The sequence below is a fragment of the Aquarana catesbeiana genome, linkage group LG05, assembly GCF_042186555.1.
Source record: "Aquarana catesbeiana isolate 2022-GZ linkage group LG05, ASM4218655v1, whole genome shotgun sequence".
In the NCBI taxonomy this organism is placed as follows: Eukaryota; Metazoa; Chordata; class Amphibia; order Anura; family Ranidae; genus Aquarana; species Aquarana catesbeiana.
In genome coordinates, this window is record NC_133328.1 from 10,935,005 (window position 1) to 10,961,914 (window position 26,910).

The following is a 26,910-nucleotide window of genomic DNA, read 5'->3' on the forward strand; positions in this document are numbered from 1 at the left end:
AACCCCATCCCTTTAAACCCGAACACATAGGAATTACACAGGTTCTGAAGGCTAATTTAAGGCAGATAAGGGCAACAAGTGAGTTTAATTACTACCTTAATCAGCCTCAGAAGCTGCGTAATAAATAAGTGTTCGGGTTTAAAGGGATGAGGTGGCAACCCTAGGTCAGAGGTCCTCTGGTAGCCAGGGGGGGGGTGGATGTACTGGCTCCCTCCGCAGCGGTCGGTTTCCAGTAGCTAGCGGAATGGAAGCCAGGTTCCGGAGATCCATGGGCTGGCCACCTGGTATGAAAGCGAAGGCGTTAACAAGTGCAGGCATGAGGCCCCGCGCTACATGCGCCCTGCTGCTCCTCTTCCTTTGGTGCAAAGCCTTGTCAGGGAAAAGGTTAAAAGTCAGGCCAGGGGAAGCCAGAAAGGAGCCTTTGAAGCCAGGCTGAGTATGTGTGTGAGAAGGTGCAGGCAGGAAGAGGTTAAAGAGGCAGCAAGAGGCAGGGGGGTTGAAGAGAGCGAGCGAGCGAGAGAGAGGAGAGACGACAAGGTGGGGTGTGCTGCGTTGCTTGTCAAAAGGCACTGCTGATTGTAGCAAAGTCAAGGAAAGGCGGAGCCAGGCTGCCGGTGACAAGTACAAGAGGCTTGAAAGAGACCATGAGCTTTGCCTACGGCCACACCACCCTGAATGCGCCCGCTCTCGTCTGATCTCGGAAGCTAAGCAGGGTCGGGCCTGGTTAGTACTTGGATGGGAGACCGCCTGGGAATACCAGGTGCTGTAGGCTTTTGCTTTTCTTCCAGCAGGGGTCACTCTCCTCTATGCCTCTTTTTACATTCTCTTTTAACAAAACCCGCTCTGCAAGCCCTCCTGCACACCTAGCTCCTACAAAATCACCAGTCCAGCCCCCACTTTTTCTTCGCCCTCCTCCCTTTCCTCACCCCTTCTTTCAAAAATACACTTTCTTTCTTCTTTCTCTCTCTCCCTCCCTCCCTCCCTCCCTCCCTACCTACCTCAGGAGCTTGCCACGCATCCAGTCCCTGTAGACAGCAAAGCAACGGCCGGACGCAACCCCCACCTAGCTAGCCCCCATCCTACATCCCGCTTAGGCTCCACGGCCCAGCCCTTTTCCAGCGCTCTTCTCAGCCGTTTTGGTGCTATCACTCCTCCTCTTTAGTCGCCCTTGCGCCAACACATTCTGCGGCGCTCCCCAGGCTGGGGGAAGCTCGCACGCGGACTGCCGAAGCCAGCGAGAAGCCACAGAGCCGACGGGTCGTGAAACCTGCGCCCTGAAGCGGCTAGGGTGTAGGCAGCAGGTTGCCTACAGGAGCGTGGTTTTAGTTAGCGGCTGCCCCAGGCTGGGAGGGAAAGAGTTAATGCGTGCGCTGCCAGGGTTTTTTTGGATCCAGCCTACCCGCCGGTCATAAAAAATTTAGGGGAAGGCTGGGTTTCGGGGGATCAGGCAGCGCTTGCAGGAGGCCTACTAGGGTTGCCACCTCATCCCTTTAAACCCAAACACATATGAATTACACAGGTTCTGAGGCTAATTGAATGCAGATAAGGCAACGAGTGAGTTTAATTACCACCTTAATCAGCCACAGAATTTCTGTAATTAATATGTGTTCGGATATAAAGGGATGAGATGGCAACTCAAAGACCAACATGAACTACTACCTTGTAGAGGTAGTCCTGGGCAGCCAGTCAGTGGCAGTTTGGGTCAGGATATGACCATTGTTCATGTTGAACTGTAATGCCCAAGACTTCTCAGTAAAGTTGCGTCAAGTGTTCTAAGCCTCCTCTGAAGTCATTGAAAGGGACTCCATCATGCATGTTGGTCTCCAGGCCTATTGAAAAGAACTTGGGTGAGTATGGCACATGTGAGGTATGAAGCGACGCTACAAGAAAAGGTCTACCTACTGGGCAAGTCAAGCAGTTGCTTGACTGCAGCCAGTGGTGAGGCATGGCGCCTGCTATAGGTGAGGGTAGAGTTGCAACCCCATCCCTTTAAACCCGAACACATAGAAATTACACAGGTTCTGAAGGCTAATTTAAGGCAGATAAGGGCAACAAGTGAGTTTAATTACTACCTTAATCAGCCTCAGAAGCTGCGTAATAAATAAGTGTTCGGGTTTAAAGGGATGAGGTGGCAACCCTAGGTCAGAGGTCCTCTGGTAGCCGGGGGGGGTGGATGTACTGGCTCCCTCCGCAGCGGTCGGTTTCCAGTAGCTAGCGGAACGGAAGCCAGGTTCCGGAGATCCATGGGCTGGCCACCTGGTATGAAAGCGAAGGCGTTAACAAGTGCAGGCATGAGGCCCCGCGCTACATGCGCCCTGCTGCTCCTCTTCCTTTGGTGCAAAGCCTTGTCAGGGAAAAGGTTAAAAGTCAGGCCAGGGGAAGCCAGAAAGGAGCCTTTGAAGCCAGGCTGAGTATGTGTGTGAGAAGGTGCAGGCAGGAAGAGGTTAAAGAGGCAGCAAGAGGCAGGGGGGTTGAAGAGAGCGAGCGAGCGAGAGAGAGGAGAGACGACAAGGTGGGGTGTGCTGCGTTGCTTGTCAAAAGGCACTGCTGATTGTAGCAAAGTCAAGGAAAGGCGGAGCCAGGCTGCCGGAGACAAGTACAAGAGGCTTGAAAGAGACCATGAGCTTTGCCTACGGCCACACCACCCTGAATGCGCCCGCTCTCGTCTGATCTCGGAAGCTAAGCAGGGTCGGGCCTGGTTAGTACTTGGATGGGAGACCGCCTGGGAATACCAGGTGCTGTAGGCTTTTGCTTTTCTTCCAGCAGGGGTCACTCTCCTCTATGCCTCTTTTTACATTCTCTTTTAACAAAACCCGCTCTGCAAGCCCTCCTGCACACCTAGCTCCTACAAAATCACCAGTCCAGCCCCCACTTTTTCTTCGCCCTCCTCCCTTTCCTCACCCCTTCTTTCAAAAATACACTTTCTTTCTTCTTTCTCTCTCTCCCTCCCTCCCTCCCTCCCTCCCTACCTACCTCAGGAGCTTGCCACGCATCCAGTCCCTGTAGACAGCAAAGCAACGGCCGGACGCAACCCCCACCTAGCTAGCCCCCATCCTACATCCCGCTTAGGCTCCACGGCCCAGCCCTTTTCCAGCGCTCTTCTCAGCCGTTTTGGTGCTATCACTCCTCCTCTTTAGTCGCCCTTGCGCCAACACATTCTGCGGCGCTCCCCAGGCTGGGGGAAGCTCGCACGCGGACTGCCGAAGCCAGCGAGAAGCCACAGAGCCGACGGGTCGTGAAACCTGCGCCCTGAAGCGGCTAGGGTGTAGGCAGCAGGTTGCCTACAGGAGCGTGGTTTTAGTTAGCGGCTGCCCCAGGCTGGGAGGGAAAGAGTTAATGCGTGCGCTGCCAGGGTTTTTTTGGATCCAGCCTACCCGCCGGTCATAAAAAATTTAGGGGAAGGCTGGGTTTCGGGGGATCAGGCAGCGCTTGCAGGAGGCCTACTAGGGTTGCCACCTCATCCCTTTAAACCCAAACACATATGAATTACACAGGTTCTGAGGCTAATTGAATGCAGATAAGGCAACGAGTGAGTTTAATTACCACCTTAATCAGCCACAGAATTTCTGTAATTAATATGTGTTCGGATATAAAGGGATGAGATGGCAACTCAAAGACCAACATGAACTACTACCTTGTAGAGGTAGTCCTGGGCAGCCAGTCAGTGGCAGTTTGGGTCAGGATATGACCATTGTTCATGTTGAACTGTAATGCCCAAGACTTCTCAGTAAAGTTGCGTCAAGTGTTCTAAGCCTCCTCTGAAGTCATTGAAAGGGACTCCATCATGCATGTTGGTCTCCAGGCCTATTGAAAAGAACTTGGGTGAGTATGGCACATGTGAGGTATGAAGCGACGCTACAAGAAAAGGTCTACCTACTGGGCAAGTCAAGCAGTTGCTTGACTGCAGCCAGTGGTGAGGCATGGCGCCTGCTATAGGTGAGGGTAGAGTTGCAACCCCATCCCTTTAAACCCGAACACATAGAAATTACACAGGTTCTGAAGGCTAATTTAAGGCAGATAAGGGCAACAAGTGAGTTTAATTACTACCTTAATCAGCCTCAGAAGCTGCGTAATAAATAAGTGTTCGGGTTTAAAGGGATGAGGTGGCAACCCTAGGTCAGAGGTCCTCTGGTAGCCGGGGGGGGTGGATGTACTGGCTCCCTCCGCAGCGGTCGGTTTCCAGTAGCTAGCGGAACGGAAGCCAGGTTCCGGAGATCCATGGGCTGGCCACCTGGTATGAAAGCGAAGGCGTTAACAAGTGCAGGCATGAGGCCCCGCGCTACATGCGCCCTGCTGCTCCTCTTCCTTTGGTGCAAAGCCTTGTCAGGGAAAAGGTTAAAAGTCAGGCCAGGGGAAGCCAGAAAGGAGCCTTTGAAGCCAGGCTGAGTATGTGTGTGAGAAGGTGCAGGCAGGAAGAGGTTAAAGAGGCAGCAAGAGGCAGGGGGGTTGAAGAGAGCGAGCGAGCGAGAGAGAGGAGAGACGACAAGGTGGGGTGTGCTGCGTTGCTTGTCAAAAGGCACTGCTGATTGTAGCAAAGTCAAGGAAAGGCGGAGCCAGGCTGCCGGTGACAAGTACAAGAGGCTTGAAAGAGACCATGAGCTTTGCCTACGGCCACACCACCCTGAATGCGCCCGCTCTCGTCTGATCTCGGAAGCTAAGCAGGGTTGGGCCTGGTTAGTACTTGGATGGGAGACCGCCTGGGAATACCAGGTGCTGTAGGCTTTTGCTTTTCTTCCAGCAGGGGTCACTCTCCTCTATGCCTCTTTTTACATTCTCTTTTAACAAAACCCGCTCTGCAAGCCCTCCTGCACACCTAGCTCCTACAAAATCACCAGTCCAGCCCCCACTTTTTCTTCGCCCTCCTCCCTTTCCTCACCCCTTCTTTCAAAAATACACTTTCTTTCTTCTTTCTCTCTCTCCCTCCCTCCCTCCCTACCTCAGGAGCTTGCCACGCATCCAGTCCCTGTAGACAGCAAAGCAACGGCCGGACGCAACCCCCACCTAGCTAGCCCCCATCCTACATCCCGCTTAGGCTCCACGGCCCAGCCCTTTTCCAGCGCTCTCCTCAGCCGTTTTGGTGCTATCACTCCTCCTCTTTAGTCGCCCTTGCGCCAACACATTCTGCCGCGCTCCCCAGGCTGGGGGAAGCTCGCACGCGGACTGCCGAAGCCAGCGAGAAGCCACAGAGCCGACGGGTCGTGAAACCTGCGCCCTGAAGCGGCTAGGGTGTAGGCAGCAGGTTGCCTACAGGAGCGTGGTTTTAGTTAGCGGCTGCCCCAGGCTGGGAGGGAAAGAGTTAATGCGTGCGCTGCCGGGGTTTTTTTGAATCCAGCCTACCCGCCGGTCATAAAAAATTTAGGGGAAGGCTGGGTTTCGGGGGATCAGGCAGCGCTTGCAGGAGGCCTACTAGGGTTGCCACCTCATCCCTTTAAACCCAAACACATATGAATTACACAGGTTCTGAGGCTAATTGAATGCAGATAAGGCAACGAGTGAGTTTAATTACCACCTTAATCAGCCACAGAATTTCTGTAATTAATATGTGTTCGGATATAAAGGGATGAGATGGCAACTCAAAGACCAACATGAACTACTACCTTGTAGAGGTAGTCCTGGGCAGCCAGTCAGTGGCAGTTTGGGTCAGGATATGACCATTGTTCATGTTGAACTGTAATGCCCAAGACTTCTCAGTAAAGTTGCGTCAAGTGTTCTAAGCCTCCTCTGAAGTCATTGAAAGGGACTCCATCATGCATGTTGGTCTCCAGGCCTATTGAAAAGAACTTGGGTGAGTATGGCACATGTGAGGTATGAAGCGACGCTACAAGAAAAGGTCTACCTACTGGGCAAGTCAAGCAGTTGCTTGACTGCAGCCAGTGGTGAGGCATGGCGCCTGCTATAGGTGAGGGTAGAGTTGCAACCCCATCCCTTTAAACCCGAACACATAGGAATTACACAGGTTCTGAAGGCTAATTTAAGGCAGATAAGGGCAACAAGTGAGTTTAATTACTACCTTAATCAGCCTCAGAAGCTGCGTAATAAATAAGTGTTCGGGTTTAAAGGGATGAGGTGGCAACCCTAGGTCAGAGGTCCTCTGGTAGCCAGGGGGGGGTGGATGTACTGGCTCCCTCCGCAGCGGTCGGTTTCCAGTAGCTAGCGGAACGGAAGCCAGGTTCCGGAGATCCATGGGCTGGCCACCTGGTATGAAAGCGAAGGCGTTAACAAGTGCAGGCATGAGGCCCCGCGCTACATGCGCCCTGCTGCTCCTCTTCCTTTGGTGCAAAGCCTTGTCAGGGAAAAGGTTAAAAGTCAGGCCAGGGGAAGCCAGAAAGGAGCCTTTGAAGCCAGGCTGAGTATGTGTGTGAGAAGGTGCAGGCAGGAAGAGGTTAAAGAGGCAGCAAGAGGCAGGGGGGTTGAAGAGAGCGAGCGAGCGAGCGAGAGAGAGGAGAGACGACAAGGTGGGGTGTGCTGCGTTGCTTGTCAAAAGGCACTGCTGATTGTAGCAAAGTCAAGGAAAGGCGGAGCCAGGCTGCCGGTGACAAGTACAAGAGGCTTGAAAGAGACCATGAGCTTTGCCTATGGCCACACCACCCTGAATGCGCCCGCTCTCGTCTGATCTCGGAAGCTAAGCAGGGTCGGGCCTGGTTAGTACTTGGATGGGAGACCGCCTGGGAATACCAGGTGCTGTAGGCTTTTGCTTTTCTTCCAGCAGGGGTCACTCTCCTCTATGCTTCTTTTTACATTCTCTTTTAACAAAACCCGCTCTGCAAGCCCTCCTGCACACCTAGCTCCTACAAAATCACCAGTCCAGCCCCCACTTTTTCTTCGCCCTCCTCCCTTTCCTCACCCCTTCTTTCAAAAATACACTTTCTTTCTTCTTTCTCTCTCTCCCTCCCTCCCTCCCTACCTCAGGAGCTTGCCACGCATCCAGTCCCTGTAGACAGCAAAGCAACGGCCGGACGCAACCCCCACCTAGCTAGCCCCCATCCTACATCCCGCTTAGGCTCCACGGCCCAGCCCTTTTCCAGCGCTCTCCTCAGCCGTTTTGGTGCTATCACTCCTCCTCTTTAGTCGCCCTTGCGCCAACACATTCTGCCGCGCTCCCCAGGCTGGGGGAAGCTCGCACGCGGACTGCCGAAGCCAGCGAGAAGCCACAGAGCCGACGGGTCGTGAAACCTGCGCCCTGAAGCGGCTAGGGTGTAGGCAGCAGGTTGCCTACAGGAGCGTGGTTTTAGTTAGCGGCTGCCCCAGGCTGGGAGGGAAAGAGTTAATGCGTGCGCTGCCGGGGTTTTTTTGAATCCAGCCTACCCGCCGGTCATAAAAAATTTAGGGGAAGGCTGGGTTTCGGGGGATCAGGCAGCGCTTGCAGGAGGCCTACTAGGGTTGCCACCTCATCCCTTTAAACCCAAACACATATGAATTACACAGGTTCTGAGGCTAATTGAATGCAGATAAGGCAACGAGTGAGTTTAATTACCACCTTAATCAGCCACAGAATTTCTGTAATTAATATGTGTTCGGATATAAAGGGATGAGATGGCAACTCAAAGACCAACATGAACTACTACCTTGTAGAGGTAGTCCTGGGCAGCCAGTCAGTGGCAGTTTGGGTCAGGATATGACCATTGTTCATGTTGAACTGTAATGCCCAAGACTTCTCAGTAAAGTTGCGTCAAGTGTTCTAAGCCTCCTCTGAAGTCATTGAAAGGGACTCCATCATGCATGTTGGTCTCCAGGCCTATTGAAAAGAACTTGGGTGAGTATGGCACATGTGAGGTATGAAGCGACGCTACAAGAAAAGGTCTACCTACTGGGCAAGTCAAGCAGTTGCTTGACTGCAGCCAGTGGTGAGGCATGGCGCCTGCTATAGGTGAGGGTAGAGTTGCAACCCCATCCCTTTAAACCCGAACACATAGGAATTACACAGGTTCTGAAGGCTAATTTAAGGCAGATAAGGGCAACAAGTGAGTTTAATTACTACCTTAATCAGCCTCAGAAGCTGCGTAATAAATAAGTGTTCGGGTTTAAAGGGATGAGGTGGCAACCCTAGGTCAGAGGTCCTCTGGTAGCCAGGGGGGGGTGGATGTACTGGCTCCCTCCGCAGCGGTCGGTTTCCAGTAGCTAGCGGAACGGAAGCCAGGTTCCGGAGATCCATGGGCTGGCCACCTGGTATGAAAGCGAAGGCGTTAACAAGTGCAGGCATGAGGCCCCGCGCTACATGCGCCCTGCTGCTCCTCTTCCTTTGGTGCAAAGCCTTGTCAGGGAAAAGGTTAAAAGTCAGGCCAGGGGAAGCCAGAAAGGAGCCTTTGAAGCCAGGCTGAGTATGTGTGTGAGAAGGTGCAGGCAGGAAGAGGTTAAAGAGGCAGCAAGAGGCAGGGGGGTTGAAGAGAGCGAGCGAGCGAGCGAGAGAGAGGAGAGACGACAAGGTGGGGTGTGCTGCGTTGCTTGTCAAAAGGCACTGCTGATTGTAGCAAAGTCAAGGAAAGGCGGAGCCAGGCTGCCGGTGACAAGTACAAGAGGCTTGAAAGAGACCATGAGCTTTGCCTACGGCCACACCACCCTGAATGCGCCCGCTCTCGTCTGATCTCGGAAGCTAAGCAGGGTCGGGCCTGGTTAGTACTTGGATGGGAGACCGCCTGGGAATACCAGGTGCTGTAGGCTTTTGCTTTTCTTCCAGCAGGGGTCACTCTCCTCTATGCCTCTTTTTACATTCTCTTTTAACAAAACCCGCTCTGCAAGCCCTCCTGCACACCTAGCTCCTACAAAATCACCAGTCCAGCCCCCACTTTTTCTTCGCCCTCCTCCCTTTCCTCACCCCTTCTTTCAAAAATACACTTTCTTTCTTCTTTCTCTCCCTCCCTCCCTCCCTCCCTACCTCAGGAGCTTGCCACGCATCCAGTCCCTGTAGACAGCAAAGCAACGGCCGGACGCAACCCCCACCTAGCTAGCCCCCATCCTACATCCCGCTTAGGCTCCACGGCCCAGCCCTTTTCCAGCGCTCTCCTCAGCCGTTTTGGTGCTATCACTCCTCCTCTTTAGTCGCCCTTGCGCCAACACATTCTGCGGCGCTCCCCAGGCTGGGGGAAGCTCGCACGCGGACTGCCGAAGCCAGCGAGAAGCCACAGAGCCAACGGGTCGTGAAACCTGCGCCCTGAAGCGGCTAGGGTGTAGGCAGCAGGTTGCCTACAGGAGCGTGGTTTTAGTTAGCGGCTGCCCCAGGCTGGGAGGTAAAGAGTTAATGCGTGCGCTGCCGGGGTTTTTTTGGATCCAGCCTACCCGCCGGTCATAAAAAATTTAGGGGAAGGCTGGGTTTCGGGGGATCAGGCAGCGCTTGCAGGAGGCCTACTAGGGTTGCCACCTCATCCCTTTAAACCCAAACACATATGAATTACACAGGTTCTGAGGCTAATTGAATGCAGATAAGGCAACGAGTGAGTTTAATTACCACCTTAATCAGCCACAGAATTTCTGTAATTAATATGTGTTCGGATATAAAGGGATGAGATGGCAACTCAAAGACCAACATGAACTACTACCTTGTAGAGGTAGTCCTGGGCAGCCAGTCAGTGGCAGTTTGGGTCAGGATATGACCATTGTTCATGTTGAACTGTAATGCCCAAGACTTCTCAGTAAAGTTGCGTCAAGTGTTCTAAGCCTCCTCTGAAGTCATTGAAAGGGACTCCATCATGCATGTTGGTCTCCAGGCCTATTGAAAAGAACTTGGGTGAGTATGGCACATGTGAGGTATGAAGCGACGCTACAAGAAAAGGTCTACCTACTGGGCAAGTCAAGCAGTTGCTTGACTGCAGCCAGTGGTGAGGCATGGCGCCTGCTATAGGTGAGGGTAGAGTTGCAACCCCATCCCTTTAAACCCGAACACATAGGAATTACACAGGTTCTGAAGGCTAATTTAAGGCAGATAAGGGCAACAAGTGAGTTTAATTACTACCTTAATCAGCCTCAGAAGCTGCGTAATAAATAAGTGTTCGGGTTTAAAGGGATGAGGTGGCAACCCTAGGTCAGAGGTCCTCTGGTAGCCAGGGGGGGTGGATGTACTGGCTCCCTCCGCAGCGGTCGGTTTCCAGTAGCTAGCGGAACGGAAGCCAGGTTCCGGAGATCCATGGGCTGGCCACCTGGTATGAAAGCGAAGGCGTTAACAAGTGCAGGCATGAGGCCCCGCGCTACATGCGCCCTGCTGCTCCTCTTCCTTTGGTGCAAAGCCTTGTCAGGGAAAAGGTTAAAAGTCAGGCCAGGGGAAGCCAGAAAGGAGCCTTTGAAGCCAGGCTGAGTATGTGTGTGAGAAGGTGCAGGCAGGAAGAGGTTAAAGAGGCAGCAAGAGGCAGGGGGGTTGAAGAGAGCGAGCGAGCGAGCGAGAGAGAGGAGAGACGACAAGGTGGGGTGTGCTGCGTTGCTTGTCAAAAGGCACTGCTGATTGTAGCAAAGTCAAGGAAAGGCGGAGCCAGGCTGCCGGTGACAAGTACAAGAGGCTTGAAAGAGACCATGAGCTTTGCCTACGGCCACACCACCCTGAATGCGCCCGCTCTCGTCTGATCTCGGAAGCTAAGCAGGGTCGGGCCTGGTTAGTACTTGGATGGGAGACCGCCTGGGAATACCAGGTGCTGTAGGCTTTTGCTTTTCTTCCAGCAGGGGTCACTCTCCTCTATGCCTCTTTTTACATTCTCTTTTAACAAAACCCGCTCTGCAAGCCCTCCTGCACACCTAACTCCTACAAAATCACCAGTCCAGCCCCCACTTTTTCTTCGCCCTCCTCCCTTTCCTCACCCCTTCTTTCAAAAATACACTTTCTTTCTTCTTTCTCTCTCTCCCTCCCTCCCTCCCTCCCTCCCTCCCTTCCTCCCTCCCTCCCTTCCTCCCTACCTCAGGAGCTTGCCACGCATCCAGTCCCTGTAGACAGCAAAGCAACGGCCGGACGCAACCCCCACCTAGCTAGCCCCCATCCTACATCCCGCTTAGGCTCCACGGCCCAGCCCTTTTCCAGCGCTCTCCTCAGCCGTTTTGGTGCTATCACTCCTCCTCTTTAGTCGCCCTTGCGCCAACACATTCTGCGGCGCTCCCCAGGCTGGGGGAAGCTCGCACGCGGACTGCCGAAGCCAGCGAGAAGCCACAGAGCCGACGGGTCGTGAAACCTGCGCCCTGAAGCGGCTAGGGTGTAGGCAGCAGGTTGCCTACAGGAGCGTGGTTTTAGTTAGCGGCTGCCCCAGGCTGGGAGGTAAAGAGTTAATGCATGCGCTGCCGGGGTTTTTTTGGATCCAGCCTACCCGCCGGTCATAAAAAATTTAGGGGAAGGCTGGGTTTCGGGGGATCAGGCAGCGCTTGCAGGAGGCCTACTAGGGTTGCCACCTCATCCCTTTAAACCCAAACACATATGAATTACACAGGTTCTGAGGCTAATTGAATGCAGATAAGGCAACGAGTGAGTTTAATTACCACCTTAATCAGCCACAGAATTTCTGTAATTAATATGTGTTCGGATATAAAGGGATGAGATGGCAACTCAAAGACCAACATGAACTACTACCTTGTAGAGGTAGTCCTGGGCAGCCAGTCAGTGGCAGTTTGGGTCAGGATATGACCATTGTTCATGTTGAACTGTAATGCCCAAGACTTCTCAGTAAAGTTGCGTCAAGTGTTCTAAGCCTCCTCTGAAGTCATTGAAAGGGACTCCATCATGCATGTTGGTCTCCAGGCCTATTGAAAAGAACTTGGGTGAGTATGGCACATGTGAGGTATGAAGCGACGCTACAAGAAAAGGTCTACCTACTGGGCAAGTCAAGCAGTTGCTTGACTGCAGCCAGTGGTGAGGCATGGCGCCTGCTATAGGTGAGGGTAGAGTTGCAACCCCATCCCTTTAAACCCGAACACATAGGAATTACACAGGTTCTGAAGGCTAATTTAAGGCAGATAAGGGCAACAAGTGAGTTTAATTACTACCTTAATCAGCCTCAGAAGCTGCGTAATAAATAAGTGTTCGGGTTTAAAGGGATGAGGTGGCAACCCTAGGTCAGAGGTCCTCTGGTAGCCAGGGGGGGGTGGATGTACTGGCTCCCTCCGCAGCGGTCGGTTTCCAGTAGCTAGCGGAACGGAAGCCAGGTTCCAGAGATCCATGGGCTGGCCACCTGGTATGAAAGCGAAGGCGTTAACAAGTGCAGGCATGAGGCCCCGCGCTACATGCGCCCTGCTGCTCCTCTTCCTTTGGTGCAAAGCCTTGTCAGGGAAAAGGTTAAAAGTCAGGCCAGGGGAAGCCAGAAAGGAGCCTTTGAAGCCAGGCTGAGTATGTGTGTGAGAAGGTGCAGGCAGGAAGAGGTTAAAGAGGCAGCAAGAGGCAGGGGGGTTGAAGAGAGCGAGCGAGCGAGCGAGAGAGAGGAGAGACGACAAGGTGGGGTGTGCTGCGTTGCTTGTCAAAAGGCACTGCTGATTGTAGCAAAGTCAAGGAAAGGCGGAGCCAGGCTGCCGGTGACAAGTACAAGAGGCTTGAAAGAGACCATGAGCTTTGCCTACGGCCACACCACCCTGAATGCGCCCGCTCTCGTCTGATCTCGGAAGCTAAGCAGGGTCGGGCCTGGTTAGTACTTGGATGGGAGACCGCCTGGGAATACCAGGTGCTGTAGGCTTTTGCTTTTCTTCCAGCAGGGGTCACTCTCCTCTATGCCTCTTTTTACATTCTCTTTTAACAAAACCCGCTCTGCAAGCCCTCCTGCACACCTAGCTCCTACAAAATCACCAGTCCAGCCCCCACTTTTTCTTCGCCCTCCTCCCTTTCCTCACCCCTTCTTTCAAAAATACACTTTCTTTCTTCTTTCTCTCTCTCCCTCCCTCCCTCCCTACCTACCTCAGGAGCTTGCCACGCATCCAGTCCCTGTAGACAGCAAAGCAACGGCCGGACGCAACCCCCACCTAGCTAGCCCCCATCCTACATCCCGCTTAGGCTCCACGGCCCAGCCCTTTTCCAGCGCTCTTCTCAGCCGTTTTGGTGCTATCACTCCTCCTCTTTAGTCGCCCTTGCGCCAACACATTCTGCGGCGCTCCCCAGGCTGGGGGAAGCTCGCACGCGGACTGCCGAAGCTAGCGAGAAGCCACAGAGCCGACGGGTCGTGAAACCTGCGCCCTGAAGCGGCTAGGGTGTAGGCAGCAGGTTGCCTACAGGAGCGTGGTTTTAGTTAGCGGCTGCCCCAGGCTGGGAGGGAAAGAGTTAATGCGTGCGCTGCCGGGGTTTTTTTGGATCCAGCCTACCCGCCGGTCATAAAAAATTTAGGGGAAGGCTGGGTTTCGGGGGATCAGGCAGCGCTTGCAGGAGGCCTACTAGGGTTGCCACCTCATCCCTTTAAACCCAAACACATATGAATTACACAGGTTCTGAGGCTAATTGAATGCAGATAAGGCAACGAGTGAGTTTAATTACCACCTTAATCAGCCACAGAATTTCTGTAATTAATATGTGTTCGGATATAAAGGGATGAGATGGCAACTCAAAGACCAACATGAACTACTACCTTGTAGAGGTAGTCCTGGGCAGCCAGTCAGTGGCAGTTTGGGTCAGGATATGACCATTGTTCATGTTGAACTGTAATGCCCAAGACTTCTCAGTAAAGTTGCGTCAAGTGTTCTAAGCCTCCTCTGAAGTCATTGAAAGGGACTCCATCATGCATGTTGGTCTCCAGGCCTATTGAAAAGAACTTGGGTGAGTATGGCACATGTGAGGTATGAAGCGACGCTACAAGAAAAGGTCTACCTACTGGGCAAGTCAAGCAGTTGCTTGACTGCAGCCAGTGGTGAGGCATGGCGCCTGCTATAGGTGAGGGTAGAGTTGCAACCCCATCCCTTTAAACCCGAACACATAGGAATTACACAGGTTCTGAAGGCTAATTTAAGGCAGATAAGGGCAACAAGTGAGTTTAATTACTACCTTAATCAGCCTCAGAAGCTGCGTAATAAATAAGTGTTCGGGTTTAAAGGGATGAGGTGGCAACCCTAGGTCAGAGGTCCTCTGGTAGCCAGGGGGGGGGTGGATGTACTGGCTCCCTCCGCAGCGGTCGGTTTCCAGTAGCTAGCGGAATGGAAGCCAGGTTCCGGAGATCCATGGGCTGGCCACCTGGTATGAAAGCGAAGGCGTTAACAAGTGCAGGCATGAGGCCCCGCGCTACATGCGCCCTGCTGCTCCTCTTCCTTTGGTGCAAAGCCTTGTCAGGGAAAAGGTTAAAAGTCAGGCCAGGGGAAGCCAGAAAGGAGCCTTTGAAGCCAGGCTGAGTATGTGTGTGAGAAGGTGCAGGCAGGAAGAGGTTAAAGAGGCAGCAAGAGGCAGGGGGGTTGAAGAGAGCGAGCGAGCGAGAGAGAGGAGAGACGACAAGGTGGGGTGTGCTGCGTTGCTTGTCAAAAGGCACTGCTGATTGTAGCAAAGTCAAGGAAAGGCGGAGCCAGGCTGCCGGTGACAAGTACAAGAGGCTTGAAAGAGACCATGAGCTTTGCCTACGGCCACACCACCCTGAATGCGCCCGCTCTCGTCTGATCTCGGAAGCTAAGCAGGGTCGGGCCTGGTTAGTACTTGGATGGGAGACCGCCTGGGAATACCAGGTGCTGTAGGCTTTTGCTTTTCTTCCAGCAGGGGTCACTCTCCTCTATGCCTCTTTTTACATTCTCTTTTAACAAAACCCGCTCTGCAAGCCCTCCTGCACACCTAGCTCCTACAAAATCACCAGTCCAGCCCCCACTTTTTCTTCGCCCTCCTCCCTTTCCTCACCCCTTCTTTCAAAAATACACTTTCTTTCTTCTTTCTCTCTCTCCCTCCCTCCCTCCCTCCCTCCCTACCTACCTCAGGAGCTTGCCACGCATCCAGTCCCTGTAGACAGCAAAGCAACGGCCGGACGCAACCCCCACCTAGCTAGCCCCCATCCTACATCCCGCTTAGGCTCCACGGCCCAGCCCTTTTCCAGCGCTCTTCTCAGCCGTTTTGGTGCTATCACTCCTCCTCTTTAGTCGCCCTTGCGCCAACACATTCTGCGGCGCTCCCCAGGCTGGGGGAAGCTCGCACGCGGACTGCCGAAGCCAGCGAGAAGCCACAGAGCCGACGGGTCGTGAAACCTGCGCCCTGAAGCGGCTAGGGTGTAGGCAGCAGGTTGCCTACAGGAGCGTGGTTTTAGTTAGCGGCTGCCCCAGGCTGGGAGGGAAAGAGTTAATGCGTGCGCTGCCAGGGTTTTTTTGGATCCAGCCTACCCGCCGGTCATAAAAAATTTAGGGGAAGGCTGGGTTTCGGGGGATCAGGCAGCGCTTGCAGGAGGCCTACTAGGGTTGCCACCTCATCCCTTTAAACCCAAACACATATGAATTACACAGGTTCTGAGGCTAATTGAATGCAGATAAGGCAACGAGTGAGTTTAATTACCACCTTAATCAGCCACAGAATTTCTGTAATTAATATGTGTTCGGATATAAAGGGATGAGATGGCAACTCAAAGACCAACATGAACTACTACCTTGTAGAGGTAGTCCTGGGCAGCCAGTCAGTGGCAGTTTGGGTCAGGATATGACCATTGTTCATGTTGAACTGTAATGCCCAAGACTTCTCAGTAAAGTTGCGTCAAGTGTTCTAAGCCTCCTCTGAAGTCATTGAAAGGGACTCCATCATGCATGTTGGTCTCCAGGCCTATTGAAAAGAACTTGGGTGAGTATGGCACATGTGAGGTATGAAGCGACGCTACAAGAAAAGGTCTACCTACTGGGCAAGTCAAGCAGTTGCTTGACTGCAGCCAGTGGTGAGGCATGGCGCCTGCTATAGGTGAGGGTAGAGTTGCAACCCCATCCCTTTAAACCCGAACACATAGAAATTACACAGGTTCTGAAGGCTAATTTAAGGCAGATAAGGGCAACAAGTGAGTTTAATTACTACCTTAATCAGCCTCAGAAGCTGCGTAATAAATAAGTGTTCGGGTTTAAAGGGATGAGGTGGCAACCCTAGGTCAGAGGTCCTCTGGTAGCCGGGGGGGGTGGATGTACTGGCTCCCTCCGCAGCGGTCGGTTTCCAGTAGCTAGCGGAACGGAAGCCAGGTTCCGGAGATCCATGGGCTGGCCACCTGGTATGAAAGCGAAGGCGTTAACAAGTGCAGGCATGAGGCCCCGCGCTACATGCGCCCTGCTGCTCCTCTTCCTTTGGTGCAAAGCCTTGTCAGGGAAAAGGTTAAAAGTCAGGCCAGGGGAAGCCAGAAAGGAGCCTTTGAAGCCAGGCTGAGTATGTGTGTGAGAAGGTGCAGGCAGGAAGAGGTTAAAGAGGCAGCAAGAGGCAGGGGGGTTGAAGAGAGCGAGCGAGCGAGAGAGAGGAGAGACGACAAGGTGGGGTGTGCTGCGTTGCTTGTCAAAAGGCACTGCTGATTGTAGCAAAGTCAAGGAAAGGCGGAGCCAGGCTGCCGGAGACAAGTACAAGAGGCTTGAAAGAGACCATGAGCTTTGCCTACGGCCACACCACCCTGAATGCGCCCGCTCTCGTCTGATCTCGGAAGCTAAGCAGGGTCGGGCCTGGTTAGTACTTGGATGGGAGACCGCCTGGGAATACCAGGTGCTGTAGGCTTTTGCTTTTCTTCCAGCAGGGGTCACTCTCCTCTATGCCTCTTTTTACATTCTCTTTTAACAAAACCCGCTCTGCAAGCCCTCCTGCACACCTAGCTCCTACAAAATCACCAGTCCAGCCCCCACTTTTTCTTCGCCCTCCTCCCTTTCCTCACCCCTTCTTTCAAAAATACACTTTCTTTCTTCTTTCTCTCTCTCCCTCCCTCCCTCCCTCCCTCCCTACCTACCTCAGGAGCTTGCCACGCATCCAGTCCCTGTAGACAGCAAAGCAACGGCCGGACGCAACCCCCACCTAGCTAGCCCCCATCCTACATCCCGCTTAGGCTCCACGGCCCAGCCCTTTTCCAGCGCTCTTCTCAGCCGTTTTGGTGCTATCACTCCTCCTCTTTAGTCGCCCTTGCGCCAACACATTCTGCGGCGCTCCCCAGGCTGGGGGAAGCTCGCACGCGGACTGCCGAAGCCAGCGAGAAGCCACAGAGCCGACGGGTCGTGAAACCTGCGCCCTGAAGCGGCTAGGGTGTAGGCAGCAGGTTGCCTACAGGAGCGTGGTTTTAGTTAGCGGCTGCCCCAGGCTGGGAGGGAAAGAGTTAATGCGTGCGCTGCCAGGGTTTTTTTGGATCCAGCCTACCCGCCGGTCATAAAAAATTTAGGGGAAGGCTGGGTTTCGGGGGATCAGGCAGCGCTTGCAGGAGGCCTACTAGGGTTGCCACCTCATCCCTTTAAACCCAAACACATATGAATTACACAGGTTCTGAGGCTAATTGAATGCAGATAAGGCAACGAGTGAGTTTAATTACCACCTTAATCAGCCACAGAATTTCTGTAATTAATATGTGTTCGGATATAAAGGGATGAGATGGCAACTCAAAGACCAACATGAACTACTACCTTGTAGAGGTAGTCCTGGGCAGCCAGTCAGTGGCAGTTTGGGTCAGGATATGACCATTGTTCATGTTGAACTGTAATGCCCAAGACTTCTCAGTAAAGTTGCGTCAAGTGTTCTAAGCCTCCTCTGAAGTCATTGAAAGGGACTCCATCATGCATGTTGGTCTCCAGGCCTATTGAAAAGAACTTGGGTGAGTATGGCACATGTGAGGTATGAAGCGACGCTACAAGAAAAGGTCTACCTACTGGGCAAGTCAAGCAGTTGCTTGACTGCAGCCAGTGGTGAGGCATGGCGCCTGCTATAGGTGAGGGTAGAGTTGCAACCCCATCCCTTTAAACCCGAACACATAGAAATTACACAGGTTCTGAAGGCTAATTTAAGGCAGATAAGGGCAACAAGTGAGTTTAATTACTACCTTAATCAGCCTCAGAAGCTGCGTAATAAATAAGTGTTCGGGTTTAAAGGGATGAGGTGGCAACCCTAGGTCAGAGGTCCTCTGGTAGCCGGGGGGGGTGGATGTACTGGCTCCCTCCGCAGCGGTCGGTTTCCAGTAGCTAGCGGAACGGAAGCCAGGTTCCGGAGATCCATGGGCTGGCCACCTGGTATGAAAGCGAAGGCGTTAACAAGTGCAGGCATGAGGCCCCGCGCTACATGCGCCCTGCTGCTCCTCTTCCTTTGGTGCAAAGCCTTGTCAGGGAAAAGGTTAAAAGTCAGGCCAGGGGAAGCCAGAAAGGAGCCTTTGAAGCCAGGCTGAGTATGTGTGTGAGAAGGTGCAGGCAGGAAGAGGTTAAAGAGGCAGCAAGAGGCAGGGGGGTTGAAGAGAGCGAGCGAGCGAGAGAGAGGAGAGACGACAAGGTGGGGTGTGCTGCGTTGCTTGTCAAAAGGCACTGCTGATTGTAGCAAAGTCAAGGAAAGGCGGAGCCAGGCTGCCGGTGACAAGTACAAGAGGCTTGAAAGAGACCATGAGCTTTGCCTACGGCCACACCACCCTGAATGCGCCCGCTCTCGTCTGATCTCGGAAGCTAAGCAGGGTTGGGCCTGGTTAGTACTTGGATGGGAGACCGCCTGGGAATACCAGGTGCTGTAGGCTTTTGCTTTTCTTCCAGCAGGGGTCACTCTCCTCTATGCCTCTTTTTACATTCTCTTTTAACAAAACCCGCTCTGCAAGCCCTCCTGCACACCTAGCTCCTACAAAATCACCAGTCCAGCCCCCACTTTTTCTTCGCCCTCCTCCCTTTCCTCACCCCTTCTTTCAAAAATACACTTTCTTTCTTCTTTCTCTCTCTCCCTCCCTCCCTCCCTACCTCAGGAGCTTGCCACGCATCCAGTCCCTGTAGACAGCAAAGCAACGGCCGGACGCAACCCCCACCTAGCTAGCCCCCATCCTACATCCCGCTTAGGCTCCACGGCCCAGCCCTTTTCCAGCGCTCTCCTCAGCCGTTTTGGTGCTATCACTCCTCCTCTTTAGTCGCCCTTGCGCCAACACATTCTGCCGCGCTCCCCAGGCTGGGGGAAGCTCGCACGCGGACTGCCGAAGCCAGCGAGAAGCCACAGAGCCGACGGGTCGTGAAACCTGCGCCCTGAAGCGGCTAGGGTGTAGGCAGCAGGTTGCCTACAGGAGCGTGGTTTTAGTTAGCGGCTGCCCCAGGCTGGGAGGGAAAGAGTTAATGCGTGCGCTGCCGGGGTTTTTTTGAATCCAGCCTACCCGCCGGTCATAAAAAATTTAGGGGAAGGCTGGGTTTCGGGGGATCAGGCAGCGCTTGCAGGAGGCCTACTAGGGTTGCCACCTCATCCCTTTAAACCCAAACACATATGAATTACACAGGTTCTGAGGCTAATTGAATGCAGATAAGGCAACGAGTGAGTTTAATTACCACCTTAATCAGCCACAGAATTTCTGTAATTAATATGTGTTCGGATATAAAGGGATGAGATGGCAACTCAAAGACCAACATGAACTACTACCTTGTAGAGGTAGTCCTGGGCAGCCAGTCAGTGGCAGTTTGGGTCAGGATATGACCATTGTTCATGTTGAACTGTAATGCCCAAGACTTCTCAGTAAAGTTGCGTCAAGTGTTCTAAGCCTCCTCTGAAGTCATTGAAAGGGACTCCATCATGCATGTTGGTCTCCAGGCCTATTGAAAAGAACTTGGGTGAGTATGGCACATGTGAGGTATGAAGCGACGCTACAAGAAAAGGTCTACCTACTGGGCAAGTCAAGCAGTTGCTTGACTGCAGCCAGTGGTGAGGCATGGCGCCTGCTATAGGTGAGGGTAGAGTTGCAACCCCATCCCTTTAAACCCGAACACATAGGAATTACACAGGTTCTGAAGGCTAATTTAAGGCAGATAAGGGCAACAAGTGAGTTTAATTACTACCTTAATCAGCCTCAGAAGCTGCGTAATAAATAAGTGTTCGGGTTTAAAGGGATGAGGTGGCAACCCTAGGTCAGAGGTCCTCTGGTAGCCAGGGGGGGGTGGATGTACTGGCTCCCTCCGCAGCGGTCGGTTTCCAGTAGCTAGCGGAACGGAAGCCAGGTTCCGGAGATCCATGGGCTGGCCACCTGGTATGAAAGCGAAGGCGTTAACAAGTGCAGGCATGAGGCCCCGCGCTACATGCGCCCTGCTGCTCCTCTTCCTTTGGTGCAAAGCCTTGTCAGGGAAAAGGTTAAAAGTCAGGCCAGGGGAAGCCAGAAAGGAGCCTTTGAAGCCAGGCTGAGTATGTGTGTGAGAAGGTGCAGGCAGGAAGAGGTTAAAGAGGCAGCAAGAGGCAGGGGGGTTGAAGAGAGCGAGCGAGCGAGCGAGAGAGAGGAGAGACGACAAGGTGGGGTGTGCTGCGTTGCTTGTCAAAAGGCACTGCTGATTGTAGCAAAGTCAAGGAAAGGCGGAGCCAGGCTGCCGGTGACAAGTACAAGAGGCTTGAAAGAGACCATGAGCTTTGCCTATGGCCACACCACCCTGAATGCGCCCGCTCTCGTCTGATCTCGGAAGCTAAGCAGGGTCGGGCCTGGTTAGTACTTGGATGGGAGACCGCCTGGGAATACCAGGTGCTGTAGGCTTTTGCTTTTCTTCCAGCAGGGGTCACTCTCCTCTATGCTTCTTTTTACATTCTCTTTTAACAAAACCCGCTCTGCAAGCCCTCCTGCACACCTAGCTCCTACAAAATCACCAGTCCAGCCCCCACTTTTTCTTCGCCCTCCTCCCTTTCCTCACCCCTTCTTTCAAAAATACACTTTCTTTCTTCTTTCTCTCTCTCCCTCCCTCCCTCCCTACCTCAGGAGCTTGCCACGCATCCAGTCCCTGTAGACAGCAAAGCAACGGCCGGACGCAACCCCCACCTAGCTAGCCCCCATCCTACATCCCGCTTAGGCTCCACGGCCCAGCCCTTTTCCAGCGCTCTCCTCAGCCGTTTTGGTGCTATCACTCCTCCTCTTTAGTCGCCCTTGCGCCAACACATTCTGCCGCGCTCCCCAGGCTGGGGGAAGCTCGCACGCGGACTGCCGAAGCCAGCGAGAAGCCACAGAGCCGACGGGTCGTGAAACCTGCGCCCTGAAGCGGCTAGGGTGTAGGCAGCAGGTTGCCTACAGGAGCGTGGTTTTAGTTAGCGGCTGCCCCAGGCTGGGAGGGAAAGAGTTAATGCGTGCGCTGCCGGGGTTTTTTTGAATCCAGCCTACCCGCCGGTCATAAAAAATTTAGGGGAAGGCTGGGTTTCGGGGGATCAGGCAGCGCTTGCAGGAGGCCTACTAGGGTTGCCACCTCATCCCTTTAAACCCAAACACATATGAATTACACAGGTTCTGAGGCTAATTGAATGCAGATAAGGCAACGAGTGAGTTTAATTACCACCTTAATCAGCCACAGAATTTCTGTAATTAATATGTGTTCGGATATAAAGGGATGAGATGGCAACTCAAAGACCAACATGAACTACTACCTTGTAGAGGTAGTCCTGGGCAGCCAGTCAGTGGCAGTTTGGGTCAGGATATGACCATTGTTCATGTTGAACTGTAATGCCCAAGACTTCTCAGTAAAGTTGCGTCAAGTGTTCTAAGCCTCCTCTGAAGTCATTGAAAGGGACTCCATCATGCATGTTGGTCTCCAGGCCTATTGAAAAGAACTTGGGTGAGTATGGCACATGTGAGGTATGAAGCGACGCTACAAGAAAAGGTCTACCTACTGGGCAAGTCAAGCAGTTGCTTGACTGCAGCCAGTGGTGAGGCATGGCGCCTGCTATAGGTGAGGGTAGAGTTGCAACCCCATCCCTTTAAACCCGAACACATAGGAATTACACAGGTTCTGAAGGCTAATTTAAGGCAGATAAGGGCAACAAGTGAGTTTAATTACTACCTTAATCAGCCTCAGAAGCTGCGTAATAAATAAGTGTTCGGGTTTAAAGGGATGAGGTGGCAACCCTAGGTCAGAGGTCCTCTGGTAGCCAGGGGGGGGTGGATGTACTGGCTCCCTCCGCAGCGGTCGGTTTCCAGTAGCTAGCGGAACGGAAGCCAGGTTCCGGAGATCCATGGGCTGGCCACCTGGTATGAAAGCGAAGGCGTTAACAAGTGCAGGCATGAGGCCCCGCGCTACATGCGCCCTGCTGCTCCTCTTCCTTTGGTGCAAAGCCTTGTCAGGGAAAAGGTTAAAAGTCAGGCCAGGGGAAGCCAGAAAGGAGCCTTTGAAGCCAGGCTGAGTATGTGTGTGAGAAGGTGCAGGCAGGAAGAGGTTAAAGAGGCAGCAAGAGGCAGGGGGGTTGAAGAGAGCGAGCGAGCGAGCGAGAGAGAGGAGAGACGACAAGGTGGGGTGTGCTGCGTTGCTTGTCAAAAGGCACTGCTGATTGTAGCAAAGTCAAGGAAAGGCGGAGCCAGGCTGCCGGTGACAAGTACAAGAGGCTTGAAAGAGACCATGAGCTTTGCCTACGGCCACACCACCCTGAATGCGCCCGCTCTCGTCTGATCTCGGAAGCTAAGCAGGGTCGGGCCTGGTTAGTACTTGGATGGGAGACCGCCTGGGAATACCAGGTGCTGTAGGCTTTTGCTTTTCTTCCAGCAGGGGTCACTCTCCTCTATGCTTCTTTTTACATTCTCTTTTAACAAAACCCGCTCTGCAAGCCCTCCTGCACACCTAGCTCCTACAAAATCACCAGTCCAGCCCCCACTTTTTCTTCGCCCTCCTCCCTTTCCTCACCCCTTCTTTCAAAAATACACTTTCTTTCTTCTTTCTCTCTCTCCCTCCCTCCCTCCCTACCTCAGGAGCTTGCCACGCATCCAGTCCCTGTAGACAGCAAAGCAACGGCCGGACGCAACCCCCACCTAGCTAGCCCCCATCCTACATCCCGCTTAGGCTCCACGGCCCAGCCCTTTTCCAGCGCTCTCCTCAGCCGTTTTGGTGCTATCACTCCTCCTCTTTAGTCGCCCTTGCGCCAACACATTCTGCCGCGCTCCCCAGGCTGGGGGAAGCTCGCACGCGGACTGCCGAAGCCAGCGAGAAGCCACAGAGCCGACGGGTCGTGAAACCTGCGCCCTGAAGCGGCTAGGGTGTAGGCAGCAGGTTGCCTACAGGAGCGTGGTTTTAGTTAGCGGCTGCCCCAGGCTGGGAGGGAAAGAGTTAATGCGTGCGCTGCCGGGGTTTTTTTGGATCCAGCCTACCCGCCGGTCATAAAAAATTTAGGGGAAGGCTGGGTTTCGGGGGATCAGGCAGCGCTTGCAGGAGGCCTACTAGGGTTGCCACCTCATCCCTTTAAACCCAAACACATATGAATTACACAGGTTCTGAGGCTAATTGAATGCAGATAAGGCAACGAGTGAGTTTAATTACCACCTTAATCAGCCACAGAATTTCTGTAATTAATATGTGTTCGGATATAAAGGGATGAGATGGCAACTCAAAGACCAACATGAACTACTACCTTGTAGAGGTAGTCCTGGGCAGCCAGTCAGTGGCAGTTTGGGTCAGGATATGACCATTGTTCATGTTGAACTGTAATGCCCAAGACTTCTCAGTAAAGTTGCGTCAAGTGTTCTAAGCCTCCTCTGAAGTCATTGAAAGGGACTCCATCATGCATGTTGGTCTCCAGGCCTATTGAAAAGAACTTGGGTGAGTATGGCACATGTGAGGTATGAAGCGACGCTACAAGAAAAGGTCTACCTACTGGGCAAGTCAAGCAGTTGCTTGACTGCAGCCAGTGGTGAGGCATGGCGCCTGCTATAGGTGAGGGTAGAGTTGCAACCCCATCCCTTTAAACCCGAACACATAGGAATTACACAGGTTCTGAAGGCTAATTTAAGGCAGATAAGGGCAACAAGTGAGTTTAATTACTACCTTAATCAGCCTCAGAAGCTGCGTAATAAATAAGTGTTCGGGTTTAAAGGGATGAGGTGGCAACCCTAGGTCAGAGGTCCTCTGGTAGCCAGGGGGGGGTGGATGTACTGGCTCCCTCCGCAGCGGTCGGTTTCCAGTAGCTAGCGGAACGGAAGCCAGGTTCCGGAGATCCATGGGCTGGCCACCTGGTATGAAAGCGAAGGCGTTAACAAGTGCAGGCATGAGGCCCCGCGCTACATGCGCCCTGCTGCTCCTCTTCCTTTGGTGCAAAGCCTTGTCAGGGAAAAGGTTAAAAGTCAGGCCAGGGGAAGCCAGAAAGGAGCCTTTGAAGCCAGGCTGAGTATGTGTGTGAGAAGGTGCAGGCAGGAAGAGGTTAAAGAGGCAGCAAGAGGCAGGGGGGTTGAAGAGAGCGAGCGAGCGAGCGAGAGAGAGGAGAGACGACAAGGTGGGGTGTGCTGCGTTGCTTGTCAAAAGGCACTGCTGATTGTAGCAAAGTCAAGGAAAGGCGGAGCCAGGCTGCCGGTGACAAGTACAAGAGGCTTGAAAGAGACCATGAGCTTTGCCTACGGCCACACCACCCTGAATGCGCCCGCTCTCGTCTGATCTCGGAAGCTAAGCAGGGTCGGGCCTGGTTAGTACTTGGATGGGAGACCGCCTGGGAATACCAGGTGCTGTAGGCTTTTGCTTTTCTTCCAGCAGGGGTCACTCTCCTCTATGCCTCTTTTTACATTCTCTTTTAACAAAACCCGCTCTGCAAGCCCTCCTGCACACCTAGCTCCTACAAAATCACCAGTCCAGCCCCCACTTTTTCTTCGCCCTCCTCCCTTTCCTCACCCCTTCTTTCAAAAATACACTTTCTTTCTTCTTTCTCTCTCTCCCTCCCTCCCTCCCTACCTCAGGAGCTTGCCACGCATCCAGTCCCTGTAGACAGCAAAGCAACGGCCGGACGCAACCCCCACCTAGCTAGCCCCCATCCTACATCCCGCTTAGGCTCCACGGCCCAGCCCTTTTCCAGCGCTCTCCTCAGCCGTTTTGGTGCTATCACTCCTCCTCTTTAGTCGCCCTTGCGCCAACACATTCTGCGGCGCTCCCCAGGCTGGGGGAAGCTCGCACGCGGACTGCCGAAGCCAGCGAGAAGCCACAGAGCCGACGGGTCGTGAAACCTGCGCCCTGAAGCGGCTAGGGTGTAGGCAGCAGGTTGCCTACAGGAGCGTGGTTTTAGTTAGCGGCTGCCCCAGGCTGGGAGGGAAAGAGTTAATGCGTGCGCTGCCGGGGTTTTTTTGGATCCAGCCTACCCGCCGGTCATAAAAAATTTAGGGGAAGGCTGGGTTTCGGGGGATCAGGCAGCGCTTGCAGGAGGCCTACTAGGGTTGCCACCTCATCCCTTTAAACCCAAACACATATGAATTACACAGGTTCTGAGGCTAATTGAATGCAGATAAGGCAACGAGTGAGTTTAATTACCACCTTAATCAGCCACAGAATTTCTGTAATTAATATGTGTTCGGATATAAAGGGATGAGATGGCAACTCAAAGACCAACATGAACTACTACCTTGTAGAGGTAGTCCTGGGCAGCCAGTCAGTGGCAGTTTGGGTCAGGATATGACCATTGTTCATGTTGAACTGTAATGCCCAAGACTTCTCAGTAAAGTTGCGTCAAGTGTTCTAAGCCTCCTCTGAAGTCATTGAAAGGGACTCCATCATGCATGTTGGTCTCCAGGCCTATTGAAAAGAACTTGGGTGAGTATGGCACATGTGAGGTATGAAGCGACGCTACAAGAAAAGTTCTACCTACTGGGCAAGTCAAGCAGTTGCTTGACTGCAGCCAGTGGTGAGGCATGGCGCCTGCTATAGGTGAGGGTAGAGTTGCAACCCCATCCCTTTAAACCCGAACACATAGGAATTACACAGGTTCTGAAGGCTAATTTAAGGCAGATAAGGGCAACAAGTGAGTTTAATTACTACCTTAATCAGCCTCAGAAGCTGCGTAATAAATAAGTGTTCGGGTTTAAAGGGATGAGGTGGCAACCCTAGGTCAGAGGTCCTCTGGTAGCCAGGGGGGGGTGGATGTACTGGCTCCCTCCGCAGCGGTCGGTTTCCAGTAGCTAGCGGAACGGAAGCCAGGTTCCGGAGATCCATGGGCTGGCCACCTGGTATGAAAGCGAAGGCGTTAACAAGTGCAGGCATGAGGCCCCGCGCTACATGCGCCCTGCTGCTCCTCTTCCTTTGGTGCAAAGCCTTGTCAGGGAAAAGGTTAAAAGTCAGGCCAGGGGAAGCCAGAAAGGAGCCTTTGAAGCCAGGCTGAGTATGTGTGTGAGAAGGTGCAGGCAGGAAGAGGTTAAAGAGGCAGCAAGAGGCAGGGGGGTTGAAGAGAGCGAGCGAGCGAGCGAGAGAGAGGAGAGACGACAAGGTGGGGTGTGCTGCGTTGCTTGTCAAAAGGCACTGCTGATTGTAGCAAAGTCAAGGAAAGGCGGAGCCAGGCTGCCGGTGACAAGTACAAGAGGCTTGAAAGAGACCATGAGCTTTGCCTACGGCCACACCACCCTGAATGCGCCCGCTCTCGTCTGATCTCGGAAGCTAAGCAGGGTCGGGCCTGGTTAGTACTTGGATGGGAGACCGCCTGGGAATACCAGGTGCTGTAGGCTTTTGCTTTTCTTCCAGCAGGGGTCACTCTCCTCTATGCCTCTTTTTACATTCTCTTTTAACAAAACCCGCTCTGCAAGCCCTCCTGCACACCTAGCTCCTACAAAATCACCAGTCCAGCCCCCACTTTTTCTTCGCCCTCCTCCCTTTCCTCACCCCTTCTTTCAAAAATACACTTTCTTTCTTCTTTCTCTCTCTCCCTCCCTCCCTCCCTCCCTCCCTCCCTACCTCAGGAGCTTGCCACGCATCCAGTCCCTGTAGACAGCAAAGCAACGGCCAGACGCAACCCCCACCTAGCTAGCCCCCATCCTACATCCCGCTTAGGCTCCACGGCCCAGCCCTTTTCCAGCGCTCTTCTCAGCCGTTTTGGTGCTATCACTCCTCCTCTTTAGTCGCCCTTGCGCCAACACATTCTGCGGCGCTCCCCAGGCTGGGGGAAGCTCGCACGCGGACTGCCGAAGCTAGCGAGAAGCCACAGAGCCGACGGGTCGT

At 53.3% G+C, this 26,910-nt stretch overlaps 14 non-coding genes across 14 annotated transcripts; all 14 read left to right on the forward strand.

The window, feature by feature from the left end:
• Window positions 1-653: 653 nt before the first annotated feature.
• Window positions 654-772, forward strand: LOC141146572 (5S ribosomal RNA). The gene has a single exon (XR_012244964.1). It is a non-coding gene; the product is annotated as a 5S ribosomal RNA (ribosomal RNA).
• Window positions 773-2,628: 1,856 nt separating this feature from the next.
• LOC141146209 (5S ribosomal RNA) lies at window positions 2,629-2,747 on the forward strand. The gene has a single exon (XR_012244763.1). It is a non-coding gene; the product is annotated as a 5S ribosomal RNA (ribosomal RNA).
• Window positions 2,748-4,603: 1,856 nt separating this feature from the next.
• LOC141146249 (5S ribosomal RNA) lies at window positions 4,604-4,722 on the forward strand. The gene has a single exon (XR_012244801.1). It is a non-coding gene; the product is annotated as a 5S ribosomal RNA (ribosomal RNA).
• Window positions 4,723-6,571: 1,849 nt separating this feature from the next.
• Window positions 6,572-6,690, forward strand: LOC141146287 (5S ribosomal RNA). The gene has a single exon (XR_012244839.1). It is a non-coding gene; the product is annotated as a 5S ribosomal RNA (ribosomal RNA).
• Window positions 6,691-8,539: 1,849 nt separating this feature from the next.
• LOC141146210 (5S ribosomal RNA) lies at window positions 8,540-8,658 on the forward strand. Its single transcript, XR_012244764.1, has one exon. It is a non-coding gene; the product is annotated as a 5S ribosomal RNA (ribosomal RNA).
• Window positions 8,659-10,506: 1,848 nt separating this feature from the next.
• LOC141146211 (5S ribosomal RNA) lies at window positions 10,507-10,625 on the forward strand. The gene has a single exon (XR_012244765.1). It is a non-coding gene; the product is annotated as a 5S ribosomal RNA (ribosomal RNA).
• Window positions 10,626-12,510: 1,885 nt separating this feature from the next.
• LOC141146212 (5S ribosomal RNA) lies at window positions 12,511-12,629 on the forward strand. The gene has a single exon (XR_012244766.1). It is a non-coding gene; the product is annotated as a 5S ribosomal RNA (ribosomal RNA).
• Window positions 12,630-14,479: 1,850 nt separating this feature from the next.
• On the forward strand, window positions 14,480-14,598 carry LOC141146213 (5S ribosomal RNA). Its single transcript, XR_012244767.1, has one exon. It is a non-coding gene; the product is annotated as a 5S ribosomal RNA (ribosomal RNA).
• A 1,856-nt stretch (window positions 14,599-16,454) lies between these two features.
• LOC141146215 (5S ribosomal RNA) lies at window positions 16,455-16,573 on the forward strand. Its single transcript, XR_012244769.1, has one exon. It is a non-coding gene; the product is annotated as a 5S ribosomal RNA (ribosomal RNA).
• Window positions 16,574-18,429: 1,856 nt separating this feature from the next.
• On the forward strand, window positions 18,430-18,548 carry LOC141146261 (5S ribosomal RNA). Its single transcript, XR_012244812.1, has one exon. It is a non-coding gene; the product is annotated as a 5S ribosomal RNA (ribosomal RNA).
• A 1,849-nt stretch (window positions 18,549-20,397) lies between these two features.
• Window positions 20,398-20,516, forward strand: LOC141146288 (5S ribosomal RNA). Its single transcript, XR_012244840.1, has one exon. It is a non-coding gene; the product is annotated as a 5S ribosomal RNA (ribosomal RNA).
• Window positions 20,517-22,365: 1,849 nt separating this feature from the next.
• Window positions 22,366-22,484, forward strand: LOC141146216 (5S ribosomal RNA). Its single transcript, XR_012244770.1, has one exon. It is a non-coding gene; the product is annotated as a 5S ribosomal RNA (ribosomal RNA).
• Window positions 22,485-24,333: 1,849 nt separating this feature from the next.
• Window positions 24,334-24,452, forward strand: LOC141146217 (5S ribosomal RNA). The gene has a single exon (XR_012244771.1). It is a non-coding gene; the product is annotated as a 5S ribosomal RNA (ribosomal RNA).
• A 1,849-nt stretch (window positions 24,453-26,301) lies between these two features.
• LOC141146218 (5S ribosomal RNA) lies at window positions 26,302-26,420 on the forward strand. The gene has a single exon (XR_012244772.1). It is a non-coding gene; the product is annotated as a 5S ribosomal RNA (ribosomal RNA).
• Window positions 26,421-26,910: the final 490 nt, after the last annotated feature.